Source organism: Sus scrofa, chromosome 4 (assembly GCF_054392235.1).
Source record: "Sus scrofa isolate SSC_HxYL_T2T_F1_AM1 chromosome 4, Sscrofa_HxYL_maternal_Yorkshire_Landrace_v2.0, whole genome shotgun sequence".
Lineage (NCBI taxonomy): Eukaryota > Metazoa > Chordata > Mammalia > Artiodactyla > Suidae > Sus > Sus scrofa.
This window is the reverse complement of record NC_139386.1, coordinates 59,779,595-59,795,901: the sequence shown is the minus strand read 5'-3', so window position 1 is coordinate 59,795,901 and position 16,307 is coordinate 59,779,595. Positions and strand designations below refer to the sequence as shown.

At 42.6% G+C, this 16,307-nt stretch overlaps 1 protein-coding gene across 3 annotated transcripts in view; it reads right to left on the bottom strand.

Annotated features, from left to right (window-relative positions):
- PAG1 (phosphoprotein membrane anchor with glycosphingolipid microdomains 1) overlaps positions 1 to 16,307 on the bottom strand; it is a 168,010-nt gene that overhangs the window by 148,611 nt on the left and 3,092 nt on the right. The window contains exon 2 of one of the 3 annotated variants that reach the window (XM_021089174.2): positions 7,251 to 7,320. The exons of the other annotated variants lie outside the window; for them this stretch is intronic. The gene's annotated coding sequence lies outside the window, so the exon portion shown is untranslated. The remainder of the gene's footprint in view (positions 1 to 7,250; positions 7,321 to 16,307) is intronic. 3 annotated transcript variants of the gene reach the window in all.

The following is a 16,307-nucleotide window of genomic DNA, read 5'->3' as shown; positions in this document are numbered from 1 at the left end:
AACCACCAGGTTGAGAGCCCCTCAGGATGTTAATTCCAAAGACTGGGAGTGGGCGCTGGCGTCACTATGTATTAATCCTCTGCAAGCAATGCTCTTTGCAGTCAGCGTGGAGAACTGCTGCTCTCAGGGCAGCTGGGGAGAAAGAGGGCAAGAGACGAAGAGAGGGTGGATCAGATGGTCCATCCCAACAACAGAGGAGGCGGGCAGCATCACCAACTCTGCAGCGCAAGGCGGGGGTTGTATTTAAATGAGAATGAAAGGGCAGCAGTAACAAGGTGTGGGCCCCCTGCGTGCTGCGGTTCAGCCCTCCGAGGACAGGAAGTGTGGTAACAAGAAGAAATGTCTGACAATTCAAGGAAGATGCCTGGCAAGAGAAGGCGAACTGATCCTGGCGGAACCAAGACAGGGCATGTCGAACTATCGCAAGTTGGGAGATAAGAGAGAAAACGAATCTTGGGAAGAGGTTGTAAGACCTGCAGAGAAACTGCCATCTGAAGCTGGAGTAGGAGGTGTATGTAAACCAAGACACCCCAAGAACGAGGTCTTGGCTAGCAAAGGTGGGGTGTGTACTTTCACGTGTCAAGGATTCAACGCCTTTTCATCTGATGGTTTCCCCTTCAGACATAAGTTTTGGTGTCACTCGTAAGCAGATCAGAACTCAAAAAAAAAAAAAAAAAAAAAAAAAAAGAGGTAGCAAAGAATAGCATGTTCCTGAGTGCCTATTAAAACATCCACAGGGAGTTCCTGTTGTGGAGCAGCAAAAACGAATCTGACTAGTATCCATGAGGATGCGAGTTCGATCCCTGGCCTTGCTCCGAGGGTTAAGGATCCAGCGTTGCCGTGAGCTGTAGCGTAGGTCGCAGACGTGTCTTGGATCCTGCATTGCTGTGGCTGTGGTGTAGGCCAGTAGCTGTAGCTCCAATTCAACCCCTAGCCTGGAAACCTTCATATGCCGTGAGTGCAGCCCTAAAAAAGCAAAAAATTAAAAAATAAAAAATAAAAAAATAAACATCTGTAGTGACTACCTCCTTCACTAGGCTGAGCTTTGGGTCACACTGATCTTTAAGAACTTATTACTGCCTTGCTGATGATTAGAGCCTTCAGAAGGCAAAATTTTTGGCTGCCCTTAAGCATGTGCTATTTTTCTCTCATGCCAGTGCAACACCACACTCTTCTCTTTTTTTCTAATTTGCAGAAATTGGGTCTCCTTGATCTAAATGGGTCCCCAGTCTGAAATATGTTCTGCCTAAGCAAAGCTGCTGTAAAGGCGTGCCTGCTCACATGCAACAAAAGGAAATTTACACACTGATCTAGGTACTTAATTCACATCCACACCTCCCTAGAAGTGCCATGGAAGACCAGCTAAACCCCACTGCCACCCAGTTGCGATTTTCTGAGTACCCACCACTGGAATCTGGAAATTAACGGAGATGTTAAATTTGTGATTAAAAGATGAACAAGCTCTGCTCAATACCATTAGCAAATTATATAAGATGATTATGCAGGATTTTTAACAATTTGGAATAAGCCTGAAATATCTTACTTTGGACGGATATCCTCCTTCTAAGTCGTGAGCCCATGTCATGCTCTTCATGTCTATCTTTCTTGAATTCTAACTATCTTTATCTCCAGAGACGTGACTCTAGTGGATTCCTTGCCCTCGTTTTTATCTCTTCCTGCAGCTGTTCGGTCTCATTGTGCAAGATTTTGTGATGGGTATGAGGGTTACCAAGCAGGAGTTTAGGGTTAGCTACAATGACATCTACCATTGCTGCCTAAGAATTTTTCTTCAAGGACATACTTTTGACCCCAACCCAAACTATCTTCATTATCCAGGGCCCTGGGCCTGGGGGGCTGGACTAGATAGATGTGGCCCCAATCCAAGCCTATAGCAGGAGGGGAAGCACAACCCCGAAGGGAAGGCAGGTCTGGCTGGCCATAATCCATCCATACCTGGCCTTCATCCACCAAAAGTGAACAGCTAACCTGGCATTTTGTCAAGTCTGATGGAAAGTTAATGATGTGAAAGAAAGACAAGTATACCCAAGGCTAAGCTGTATGAAGCATGTGTGTGGCAGAGGAGATGGCGGTGCTGGAAAGAGGATGGACGATTCTTTGAAGTATAGTATTGGGATACAATGGGACAGGTTCATAAACACCCATCCACGATTCTAAAATGCAAAACTTTGTGAAAACAGAATCTCTTCATTAAGCAACCAAACAAATTTGTTCCAAACCCTGACTTGAGCTGATGGGACTTTTTCTGTCTAACTACATGTGCATATTCATCTACTTTGCTCCAGAAATGACCGTGTTTCTGGAATCCCATTGGAGTATGACATAACTTACAGCATGCAAACAGCATTCCCCTTCTAAAAGCTGGATTCTAAAAGACACCTGGCCCCAAAGAGTCTGGCTAAGGAACAGATGACCTGGATACAACTCCCTAGACAGCTGAGGTCTTCAGATGGAACCCTTGTATAGTTTTCCCACATCATACAGGTATTTACCTGACCTCAGCTTTGCAATGATTTCTGTAACATTATTTTAGTAGATGGATTCACAGGTAACAAAACAGGACAAAGCTGAAAAACAGACACACCACATATGCTTTCCTGTCGCAGGTGTACTTAGCTTTTCCTCTGCCATGTTTCTCAGTGCCTTAGTCTAGGACTTCTGATACTGAGTGTACCTAATTTTTTTTTAATAATGATTTTTATTTTTTTCCATTATAGCTGGTTTACAGTGTTCTGTCAATTTTCTACTGTACAGCAAGGTGACCCAGTCACACCTACATATATACATTTTTTTTCTCACATTATCATGCTCCATCATAAGTGACTAGATATAGTTCCAGTGCTATACAGCAGGATCTCATTGCTTATCTAGTCTAAAGGCAATAGTTTGCATCTACTAACCTCAGACTCCCAGTCCATCCCACTCCCTCCCCATCCCCCATGGCAACCACAAGTCTGTTCTCCATGTCCATGAGTTTCTTTTCTGTGGAAAGGTTCATTTGTGCCATATATTAGATTCCAGATATAAGTGATATCACATGGTATTTGTCTTTCTCTTTCTGACTTACTTCACTTAGAATGAGAGTCTCTAGTTCCATCCCTGGAGTATACCCAATCTTACACTGTGGCATGCATATGGTACAGGCAATAGGAAAAACATAAATATGATGCTGCTCTTCAAGATTTCAAGTTACATTTTTTTCTCTTTTTAAAAGTTTTATTGAAGTACAGTTGATTTACAATGTTGTGATAATTTCTGCTGTACAACAAAGGTGATTCAGTTATAAATATATACACACTCTTTCTTTCTCAGATTCTTTTCCCATATAGATTATCACAGGATATTGGGTAGAGTTCTCTGTGCTATAGAGCAGGTCCCCATGGGGCAGTCATTTCATATACCTCAGTGTGCACACACCAATCCCAGACCCCAAGTCCATCCCACCCATCCCCTACCTATCCCCTTTGGTAACCGTTAAGGTTGTTTTCAAAGTCTGTAGATCTATTTCTATTCTGTACATAGTTCATTGTATCCTTTTTTAAGATTCCACGTATGTGATATTATATTTATAAAAATTAATATTCCAAATAAAATGTCTAGAGATTTGCTAAGAGGCAGATCTATGGAGACAGAAAAGAGAAAAAGACAGAAAGATTAGTGCTTGCCTGGGGCTGCACTGAACATGGAATGACCACAAAAGGACACGAGGAATCTTTTAGGGGTGATGAAAAAGTTCTAAAACTGAACTACAATGATAGTACTATAACTCTACAAGTTTACTACAAATCTGTGAATTGTACACTTAAAATGGGAGACTTTTGTGGTGTGTAGATTATACATCAATGAAGATGTGAAAAAACCTGTATCTTAAAAATTTCTAAAGTAACATTTTATGCCAACATCTCATCTTCTTTCTTGATGTTTCAAATGAATATCAGTTCAAATAGGGGGAGACGAGTGCAGTAAATGGAACCCATGTCTGATTATTGAGGGAAAAAGAGAAAATTGCTCCCGAATAATGAATTTTACGTCCAGACAGAGAAGATGAGTTCTTCCAGGTATTCCCCTAGATTTAGCAAATGAAACCAAGATTATTTCTATATTAATATGCCATGTAGGCCTTTCTAATTAGCACATGCATTACCTCAAACAGCAGGATTCTGTTTACTACTCATTTTGCAAAGACAATGGAAACTCCCAAGGGCTGGGACAATGTTTTCAATGTATTTTTAGACCTAGTAGGTATTCAATATATGATTATATTGAATGCAAGGATCTCTTCCCCAGGACCATTGACCCCATTTACTTGAATAATAGAAAGCAAATTCAAAAGACATTCCCAACTTTCTAGATCAGGGTTTCTCAACTTCAGCACTATTGGTATTTTGGCCTCAATAATTCTTCCTTTCGGAGGGCTGTTCTGGGTACTGTAGGATGTGTAACAGCATCCTTGGCTTCTAGTTGTTCACCAGATGCTAACAATAGCCCTGGCACCCCCCTCCTCACCCTCCAATGGCCATGACAACCAAAAATGCCTTCAGACATTGCTAAGTGTCCTCTGGGCAGCAAAGTCATCCTTGGTTGAGAACCACAGCTCTAAACAGGAAGAATGTAAGACAGATCACACCCATCTAATGTGTTCATGTTTCAACAGCGCTTTTTATGTTATCACTTCCCAAAGCCAGGGGAAACATCAAGAAAGAAAAAGCCTATGACTAGCAAATGATGGTTCTCTGACCACGGTCCTTGGCATATTATGGGGAGAAGAAAAGAAATTCTTTTTTTTTTTTTTTTGGTCTTTTTAGGGCTGCACTTAAAAAGTATATAGAGGTTCCCAGTCTAGGGGTCAAATCAGAGCTGTAGCTGTCAGCCTACGTGTCACAGCCACAGCAACCTGGGATCTGAGCTGTGCCTGCAACCTACACCACAGCTCATAGCAACGCCAAATCCTTAACCCACTGAGAGAGGCCAGCGATCGAACCTGCAACCTCATGGATGCTAGTCAGATTCGTTAACCACTGAGCCACGATGGGAACTCCCAAGAAGTTCTTTTTTACTCTCCTTGTAACATGTGGAGAGACAAAAGGCCTTGTTCTGATCCAAGGCTGACAGTTTTCAGGATACGTGGAGCTGGGAAAATCCATAAGAGAAGGGTCTAAGTGTCAAACGGCCTATGGCTGTAAAACAGTAGAAAAGCAGCATGTTCCCTGCCAGCACTGGGCTGTTTACTGTGAATTTTATCTAGGAGAACAATTTTGAAAATGCTCGAATATTTATTAAGAGAAAAGATCTATAATAATTCAGATCCTGACCAGCTGCTATTAGTAAATCACTCTGCCAGGTGGAAAGGTTAAGAACTGTGGTGGTGAAAACCATTAAATTAAGTGTAAGTTTAATGCTTCAGTGTTCTATTTTTCTCAACAACCACAGTGTTTAGCAATTCTCCTCCAGGCAAAATCCTCTTCTGGCACAAAATCTGCAAAGCTGTTATCCATACTGTATGCTTTTAACGAGACAACAAAGTTTTCAGTTTCAACTCCTACTTTGGAGATAGTGGGCATTTCAAGGTGATATTAAAAGTTCAAGGAGTTCCTGTCATGGCTCAGTAGTTAAGGAACCTGACTAGTATCCATGAGGATGCAGGTTCGATCCCTGGCCTTGTTCAGTGGGTTAAGGATCTGGTGTTGCTCTGGCTTTGGTAGGCTGGCAGCTACAGCTCCAATTCGACCCCTAGCCTGGGAACTTACATACGCTGCTAGTGTGGCCCTGAAAAAAAAAGACCCCCCCCCCAAAAAAAAAACTAAAAAAGTTCAAGATGTACATTTTGGGCAAAGTGACTATGATTTAATAAAGCAAAGAAAAATATTATTAACACTAATTATGTGGATATATTGAAATATTTATCAAGATTCATAATACTTCATTACACAGCATCTTTACTTTTTTTTTAGGAAAATAAAGGAGAATGTTCCTAACCTCAATGCTAATGATGTAGGCACTATAAATGACACTGTTGAAAGTTCCTGCTGTGGCTCAGAGGTAACAAGCCTGACTAGTATCCATGAGGATGGGAGTTTGATCCCTGGCCTCCCTCAATGAGTCAAGGATCTGGTGTTACCGTGAGCTGTGGTGTAGGTCACAGACACGACTTGGATCCCATGTTGCTGTGTCTGTGGTGTAGGTTGGCAGCTGCAGCTCCAATTCGACTCCTAGCCAGGGAACTTCCATATGCTGCAGGTGAGGCCCTAAAAAAAAAAAAAAAAGACATCATTGTTGATTTCAGCCACTTTTGTGTTTATCATTCTGTTGCATATAGGAAAAACCTACAGTAAATACTTAATGTGTCAATTCCTAACATCTAGAAAGAAGCACATCTTTTAAAATCATGCTTATGAAAAGACATATTTTTCTCTGTGTGCCTATTGGTAACCAGAAGCATGTTTAAGAAGCTGAAATATTAAGCACAGAATTCCTAAATCCGCTAAGAAAAAAAAATGTACACAATATGCAAAAGCCCTGTATTCAATCAAGCCATAGCTGTCCACATAATTACGGTAGTCAAATTAGATTACTAATTTAGACATGCTCTATCATTTCAGGTATACACTGACATAAAAAATCTGAATAAAATTCAATGGTTATTTTAAAAAATCAGCACCAGTAACAAAAGACCAACCCACCAAATGTCACACATGCATAAGCCCTTTTAGATTCGATTTTTTTTACTAAAGCTAAAATGTAAAATTGGCACCATGAAGCTTGAAATTGAGATTTAAGGATAAGCACTGGTACCAACATTTTGCTACTTGCTAGAAATTGCTTTCCTCTGGAAATTACCAGTTAGCTAGGCTCATAGATATGTTTTATGAAAATAAAACATGAGCACCATAAACTTTTCAAACAGCCATAAAATTCCATGTACATTTCATGATTCTAACACTCCGTACATTAATAGTTAATATTTGCTTAACTGCAGCAAAATTAGGTAAATCATGATTTTAGAATACCAGGAGCCAAAGGCAAGTTGTAAAACTAAAATAAGCCCTTTGATTTATTCTGCATCATTTTATACTGCTCAAGAGAAAGACAAATGCTTTAAAACTTTGGCATTAAAAGGGGAACATAATAGTTGCTTTGGCAAGAATGCAAGCCACTTCACCTAACTGTATTTGGAGAATTCGGGAGTGATACAATAAAAGAAAAACCAATAGCTTAAACTTAATTTGACTGACCTATTTCATATATACACGTAGATACATGTACACAGAGACTGCTTCTCACATCCAACAGCCGTTGCAACAACTGAAAAACAAAGTTCCATTGTGTCACAGATAGCAAGTTTCACCACAATAATTTCACAGTTTAAACTGTTGAATCCTTTTATTTTATAACTCAGATTTTTTTTTAAAGCTTTGAAGATAATGAAAGAAAAAGATGTTCATTTGTGATAAAAGCTTTCTGCAGTCTGACTTAATTGCATGCATTTACATAAAGGACCTGTGGCCCATCAAATACAGAGACTGCGGCCAACACAGTTTCCACTATTGGTGCTTTGAGCAAATGAATACAATTTTTTTTTTTTAAATCTCTGAAATATGCCACCCCTTAGGGTTTCTTTAGTAGCTATTCCAGAGGACACAGGCAACACGATGGAGTGGTAAGCAGCCAGAATTTGAAGTCAGACACCTTGTTTGGGTCCTAGGAGCTCTGCCATGTTCTAGCTGTGTTATCTCCACAGAGTCACCTGAACCCTGCAACTCAGTTCCCGCATCTCTCCTAGGGGAATAATTCCACTTTTAGATCAAAACTAAAGGACAGAATGAGAAAGGACTGAAATGGATGATAGTAACCAAAACACACAGTAATTATTTCCATCATGCCCCCAATAACCAGCCTGTCTATAACTTAATGATGCCTGTTTTTATAAGACACGTGAAAATTACAGGAAACTGTACTTAATGTATTTCAAATAAACCAATTAGTCAAAGGGCTCATTAAGAACTACAAAAAGATTGGTTCAAAGTTCCAAACCCTCCAGAGATGCTGTGGCCATGTAAAAGCTTAGTTTTTGTAAACTGTCAAATTACGTGCCATTATCATTGTCCCTTTTGGTATGCTCACTCATGGGTACAATGAGACAAGAAAGTGTTTCTTTCATTTTTCCCACTTTCCCAAGTGCCTGCATCCTGCTGTCAATAGAGGAGAAAAATGAATGGAAAAGAAAAACAAGAAATGGCAATTCTAGGAATTCCCACTGGGCTCAGTGGTAACGAACCTGACTGGTATCCATGAGGATGTGGGTTTGACCCCAGGCCTCACTCGGTGGGTTAAGGATCCAGCATTGCAGTGACCTGTGGTGTAGGTCGCAGACAGGCTTGGATCTGGAGTTGATGTGGCTGTGGTGTAGGCCGGCAGCTCCAGCTCTGATTCTACCCCTAGTCTGGGAACTTCCATATGCTGCAGGTGCAGCCCTTAAAAAAGGGGGGGGGGGCAATTCTAACCTACAAGCAGCTTGAGATCAGGTATCACACTTTATTCATGACTTTATTTCTTATTTCTTTCCTTTAATCCCCCTCCCCATCCACCTCCCACAAAGTAGTTCTTAACACTTATTCACAGGCACTGAAAGCCACTGTACCTGCATAAATACAAGCAACCTAAGAGTCAGACCTGTCCCTTTGCTAACTTTTCTTTCTATTTTTTATTTTTTGTCTTTTTTAGGGCTGCACCTGCAGTATACGAAACTTCCCAGGCTAGAGGCTGAATTGGAGCTGCAGCTGCCGGTCTACACCACAGCCACAGCAAACACAGGATCTGAGCCTTGTCTTCAACCTACATCACAACTCATAGCAATAACAGATCCTTAACCCACTGAGCAAGGCCAGAGATTGAACCTGCATCCTCCTGGATACTAGTCGGATTTGTTTCTGCTAAGCCACGATGGGAACTCCTGCCTTGTCTTTCTATCTCATTCCTTTTGTCACCTGGCTCCCATCTCATCAAGCACCTCATTCTGCTTTGCCTCTGGCTTCTGCCACTTTGGGTCCTCTCACTTGTCAAAACCTTCCCCCACTTAATTATACTACCCCATCCCCTGTTCCTCTGCCTGCTGCCTTGGCCTTCATCTCTTTTTTTCATTCATGCACTCTCCCAGGCAGATCACAACCACCACAAGTGCTTCAAATACACGGAAGACTTGCAAATCTGCACTTCCAGCTCAGCCTCTGTCTGGAATTCCAGAACCACAGGCTTGTGCAACTGTCGATTAAACCTCAAGGCCTGGATGACCTTCTGGTGTCTCACGTTACACAAGTCCACACCCGAATTCATCATCTTCCCCTGCAAACTGCACCATCCTTGGTACTCACCATGGTGACCAAGAGCACCTCAGTCCTTTGAATCACCCAACACAGAAACCTAGACCAGGGAGTCATTCCTAAGTCACCCTCCTCTCTCTGCTTCCCCTCTCCTTTCCTGTCCCCCCACCCCCTTATCAGTCTAAGTTCAGACCATCAATCCACATGAGGATTTAATGGCTTTTTTACACAATTTCTCTTTTTGACACCCCAACCTTGTACTCCATCCATTCTCAACAACATACTCAGAGTGATCATTCTAAAAGAACAAGCTGGGAGTTCCCGCTGTGGTGCAGTGGGTTAAGAACCCCACTGCAGGGGCTCAGGTCGATGTGGAGGTGTGAGTTCAATTCCCAGCCCAGTGCAGTGGGGTAAAGGATCTGCAGCTGTGACTTGGATTCAATCCCTGGCCCGGGAACTTCCATAGGCCTTGGGTGCAGCTATAAAGAAAAAAAGAACAAGGCTGAAGAGATCAAGTTCATCTGGCCCAAATATGGCCTAAAGTGGCTCCAGTCTCCACTCTCCATTTCCAGCCTCACCTACTGTCCTTGATGTGCACCAGCCTCCAGAAAAAAACCAGCTATTTCACAGACAGGCTGCCTTCCTCAGTCAGTGCTTTCACTGCACTGTTCTCCCTGGTCCCTCTGCTCAGAATGATTTTGGCCAGCCCACGCCCATCCTCAGCTGCCTGGCCCACTCCAACTTGCGCTTCCAGATCCAATCCTGCTTCCTATGGGAAAGTCATCTCCCAGACTCAGCTCCAGCCCTGCTTCCAAGCCCTAAAGTCGTCTCCTGGGATTAGGTACCACTGATGGAGTCCAGCATCTTTTATGCACTGGTTACGACTGCTGTTAAGCATCTTTCCCCTCCCAAGACTGAGGTTCTTGAAGGAGACTGAAAGGCATCTTCTCAGATCTGAGGTTTTGCCACCCAATAATATGCCTGGTATATCAACACAGATCTGCCGAATGCATACATGAGTAAATACCACTCCAACTAAATTTGACTCAAACACCGCCAAGCTGCCTGTGCTTGATTATGTGTGAATGAGAGGCTCGAAGCTCCCTTTAGAAGGTGTCAGGGAAAAAAAATAATAAGGCCACTCTGGTTGCAATTCCCAAGTGCTGAATACAGAAGTTGTGGTGTTTCTGTGTGTAGCATGTCACAGACTGGCTTCTTTACTGTTCGGGGAAAAAAACACAAACATTGCCTCATGTGGTTTTATTGCCTCTGACCTATAACTTGAGCTGCTTTAGCATGAAAGTTTCCCAACAGCTTCAGCAGGTTCAACTACAACGGTGGTGATGGAGGATTGAGTACGGGTGGGGGCAAAAGCCAGAGTGAGCAGAGCAACATTAACAGCAATGACTGAGTCACAAATAACAGCAAGATCTGAAGCCAAGGACCTATCTGAACACCCTTCATTCCTCAGAGAACAAATTCACAGAATGGCTTCCATTTGTGACCCTGGGGCTCCCTGAAGATGAAAATGACAGATGCAGCAATGCTGATGCTCATACTTTAAGAAAAGCAATTGAAGTTGATCATTTATAAATGAATACATGGAGTTCCCGTCGTGGCTCAGTGGTTAACAAATCCGACTAGGAACCATGAGGATGTAGGTTTGATCCCTGGCCTCGTTCAGTGGGTTAAGCATCTGGCGTTGCTGGTAGTGTAGCTGGCAGACATGGGTCGGATCCTGCATTGCTGTGGCTCTGGCATAGGCCCAACAGCTCCAATTAGACCCCTAGCCTGGGAACCTCCATATGCCACAGGTGCAGCCCTGGAAAAGACCAAAAAATAAAAATTAATGAACGCATATGCTGTGTGGGGACTGGGTCCTATAAAATCGAAGAGAAAGGTACAAATCTCCTGCTGATAAATTAAAACACCCTTTTTTAGGCCACATCCAAGGCATACAGATGAAACCTGTGCCACAGCAAGGACAACTCTAGGTCCTTAACACACTGAGCCACCAGGGAACTCCTAAAATATGTTTTTTAAAAACGAGCCTACTCCATAAGGTTTGTAGGGTTTCAAGTATTCTTTAGGTTGGTAAAGGCCCCCCTCTCAGGCCAAATTTCCCTGTCTTCTGCCATAAAATCCACACTTAGAAGATTAAGTTTTTCACAAGTTTTTAATCACTCACAGGCTGGAAAATTATACAGTCCCATAAAACCAAGGTGGGGGAGTGGATGAGATAGCAATACATTATGCCAAAATATTATAACAATGGCAATAACAAAAGTAATAACTCAAACCCAAGGGATATGAAGAACTTTTTATGGGTTTTTAAAAATTCTTTTATTTGGGAAAAGGGCTCCTTTTAAAAGGGCAGCTGCAAATACAGAGATCCTGCAACAAATGTTGGCTCCAGTGTGAAATCATGAAAAAACAGAGGGGGTGGGGCTCAGGGAAAGGGTCCTGAAAATATTACGTACATTACATGGTTTTCAATTCTGCCTTTTCCCTCTGCACTTGGAGTGGCGTTAGAGGGACTAAAGCACAGACACAGAAGATGTGACACAAGGTTCTTCAGAGACAACATGCTTGCACCTTATCTGTTAGACACAGGTATTCATTTATTTTTTTCATTCCTTTTTTTTAAATTAAAGTATGGCTGATTTACAACGTTGTGCCAATTTCTGTGTACAGCAAAGGGAGTGGGATGGGTTAAGAGTCTGGGGTTATAGATGCAAACTATTACAGTGAGAATGGATAAGCAATGAGGTCCTATTGCATAGAAAACTATATCCAATCTTTTGGGGTAGAACATGATGGAAGATAATATGAGAAAAAGAATATATATGTAAGTATGACTGGGTCATTTACTTTAAAGACCATAGTCTCACAGGGAATGATACGACACGCTGTAATAATGGTCACTACTGATTAAATCATTTCTGATTTAATTTTTAAAAAATCACCCGAGGGAGTTCCCATCTGTGGCTTAGCGGTAATGAACCCAACTAGTATCCATGAGGATGTGGGATCAATTCCTGCTCCCACTCAGTGGGTGAAGGATCTGGTGTTGCCGTAAGCTGTGGTATAGGTTGCAGTTTCGGCTCAGATCTCATGTTGCTGTGGCTATGGCGTAGGCTGGCAGCTGCAGCTCTGACTGGACCCTTAGCCTTGGAACTTCTACATGCCACAGATGTGGTCCTAAAAAAAAAAAAAATCTCCTGAGAAAAATCTCAGGTCACTACACTTCTTTGATGAGAATGACACACGTCTGGGACACCAGACACAGATAAAGTTCGCATGCCTCTCCACTGCGTCCCTTTATCAGTGGAAGGCTTTATGCTTCCTATTTCACAATGCGAAACATGTGGGTTTCTTTTTTGAGCTCATTGCATGAACTAAGCTTAAGCTCATTAACCACAAAGATTTGGAGATGACGCTTTCTGGGCAGTCAATGTTAGCTGGCCATGGGCAAGACGATGGGCACACACCTTCCCACCGCCCCCTTGGCTCTATCCCAGGGTCACTGTGGGCACAGAGGGAGACAGTATCCGATGACCTTGAGAAGCACAGTGGAGGATATCCATGCTCCATAGCTGAATTATCACGAAGGCTCCAAAATTGGATGCAGTAGAATGCTAGGCCTCAGACTCCTGGGCCCTGCTCTTGCCTCTGAAACTCACCCGTGAGTTTGGACAAGTCTCTGGCAGGGCAGGGCCCGGTAAGGGCTCTGTGTTAACTATTCATTCCAATTCTTATCCAGAAGGCATGGCCAGTAAGGATGGGGCAGGTTCATTATGTTCAGAGCTGTCTTTCCTCACACCCACCCCTCACCCTCATGTTCGGCCTTGAGGGACTGTGTGCCATGCTGCCCATAAGCTGCTTGCTTACAGAACCAAGGCTATATAACTCTCCGACATTACTTCTCTTGGATGCATGAGAAATGCAACTGGCCCCTGACTCCTCAAGCCCAAAAGGAAGAGGATTCAAAACAGCAGAGATGACTGGGGAGAGTAAATGGTCTCCATTTGTTTTGCCCGTATAAAAATGAGCTTCTGGAGTTCCTGTCATGGCTCAGTGGTAACAAACCCAACTAGAATCCAAGAGAATGTGGGTTCGATCCCCGGCCTTGCTCAGTAGATTAAGGACCTGGCGTTGCCATGAGCTGTGGTGTAGGTCACAGACATGACTTGGATCCCACGTTGCTGTGGCTCTGGCATAGGCTGGCAGCTGCAGCTCTGATTGGACTCCTAGCCTGGGAACTTTCATATGTCACGAGTGTGGTCCTAAAAAGACCAAAAAAAAAAAAAAAAAGGAAGGAGAGAAAATGAACTTCTGTTTCTTGTACATGGATCTCCTGACAGTGAGAGAAAGCTGGATGTTAGAGTAAAGTTATTTGGAAATTTAAGGGTGGTACAGATAAGCCAATATGTAGTTAACTCAGAAAGGAAATAAAAAAGAACTATGTAAATTCTAAAAGATTAGTTAAAAGCAAATTATGGACCCAGCTGGAGTTACAAAAGTGACTGAGGAAGACTTTTACTATAGAATAAGCCAGAACAGAGGAGCATCTGAAATGTAAGTAAAAGCATTAGATAGAGTAAAAGGGAGTATCTGAAGGACTAAAACTGATAAGAAGGACTAAAACTGAAGTAGAAGATATTTCAGAGAGACGTGGAAACACTCTGTTGATGGCAGAGCCTCTTTTTTGACGCCCTCCTAGAAGTTCATGCCCAGAGACTTTTGATCTCATTTTTATTATTATTATTATTATTTTTTATGGTTACACCTGCAACATATGAAAGTTCCCGGGCTAAGGGTTGAATCTAGGCCACAGCTGCGACCTATACCACAGCTGGGGCAATGCCAGGTCCTTCAGCCCACTGAGCCAGGCCAGAGATCAAACCTGTACCTCTACAGCAACCCAAGCCACTGCAATCAAATTCTTAACCCACTGCCCCACAGCAGGAACTCCTTATTTTTATTTTTTAAATTGAGAAATAATGGACATATAACATTAAATCAACACTTGCACACATGGCAAAATGATCACCAGGATGAGTCTAGATAACATCCGTCATCACACATAGTTATAAGTGCTTGTTTTCTTGTGATGAGAACTTTTAAGATCTACTATCTTAGCAGCTTTCACATATGCAATATAGTATCATCAACGATAGTCACTTTGCTGTACAGAGAGTTCTGACTTAAAAAAAACAAAAGCCAAATGACCCTTTCCACAGAAAAGAAACTCATGGACATGGAGAACAGACTTGTGGTTGCCAAGGGGGAGGGGGAGGGAGTGGCATGGACTAGGAATTTGGGGTTTAATAGATACAAATATTGCCTTTGGAATGGATAAACAATGAGATCCTGCTGTAGAGCACTGGGAACTATATCTAGTCACTTGTGATGGAGCATGCTGGAGGATAATGTGAGAAAAAGAATGCATAATTTATGTGTGACTGGGTCACCTTGCTGTACAGTAGAAAATTGACAGAACTCTGTAAATCAGCTATAATGGAAGAAATAAAAATCATTTTAAAAAAGTTAAAAAAAAAAAAAGCCAACTTAGAACATCTGTCTTGAGGCAGCTTTCAGTGGTAGAACACATTAGCAAAGAGGTTTAATTAAATATTAAATCAATCTCTAAGCAGTTTGTGGCCTATGTGCCCTTTACAGCAACTAGACTTTCATATCAAGAATATAGAGTAAATAGTTACCAAGGGCCAAAATACTAAGTAGTATCCAGATGACAACCTAAGAAAGCCACACCAAAAAACTAGCCTTTAAATCATCCCCAACTTCTGGACATCAAGTGAAAAGTTTACAGGCTGTGGACCACACTTAACAAACTACAATCCACACATACCAGTGGATACTCAAGTTTCCCACATAAAATAGCATTGTAGGAGTTCCTGTTGTGGCACAGTGGTTAACAAATCCGACTAGGAACCATGAGGTTGTGGGTTCGATCCCTGGCCTCACTCAGTGGGTTAAGAATCCTGCGTTGCTGTGGTGCTGGTGTAGGCCAGCAGCTGTAGCTCTGATTCAACCCCTAGCCTGCAACTTCCATATGCTGCGGGTGTGGCCCTAAAAAGCTAAAAAAAAAAGCAGCATTGTATTTTCATATAAACTTTAAGTACATTTTCCCACATACTTTAAACCGTCTCTAGATTACTTAAAATACCTATTATTGCTACGTAAGTGCCATGTGAATAGTATAGAGAATGCACATGCAAGGTATACAGCTGCTAGAGTAAAGCAAATTCGAGTTTTGCTTTTTGGAACTTTCTGGAATTTTTTTTTTTTTTTTTTGTCTTTTTGTCTTTTGTCTTTTGTTGTTGTTGTTGCTATTTCTTTGGGCCGCTCCCGCGGCATATGGAGGTTCCCAGGCTAGGGGTTGAATCGGAGCTGTAGCCACCGGCCTACGCCAGAGCCACAGCAACGCGGGATCCGAGCCGCGTCTGCAACCTACACCACAGCTCACGGCAACGCCGGATCGTTAACCCACTGAGCAAGGGCAGGGACCGAACCCGCAACCTCATGGTTCCTAGTCGGATTCGTTAACCACTGCGCCACGACGGGAACTCCTGGAATTTTTAAAAAATATTTTCAATCCACAGTTAGCTGAATCCACAGATGATGTGGAACCTGAGAATATGGAGGGTCAACTGTACTGCTCACACAGGACCCCTGAAACTGCCTCCCCACCACACTGGTACTAAGGCCGAAAGGAAGCCCGCTTCTCTACTATGAAAGAGAAATTACTTCCATTTCTGAACATACAGTACAACGTGTAGCAAAGTGCCAGGCCTCTCTCTCTCTCTGCCCAGCTGCGACCGAACACGCCCAGAGATGACAGTAACTGTGGATCAATGACCTGCCTGCGGTTCGCCAGGCCGTGGGGACGCCACAGCTAGATCTGCAGCCAGGAAACACACCTGGGACTGCGGTCCTCCAGGGGGACCT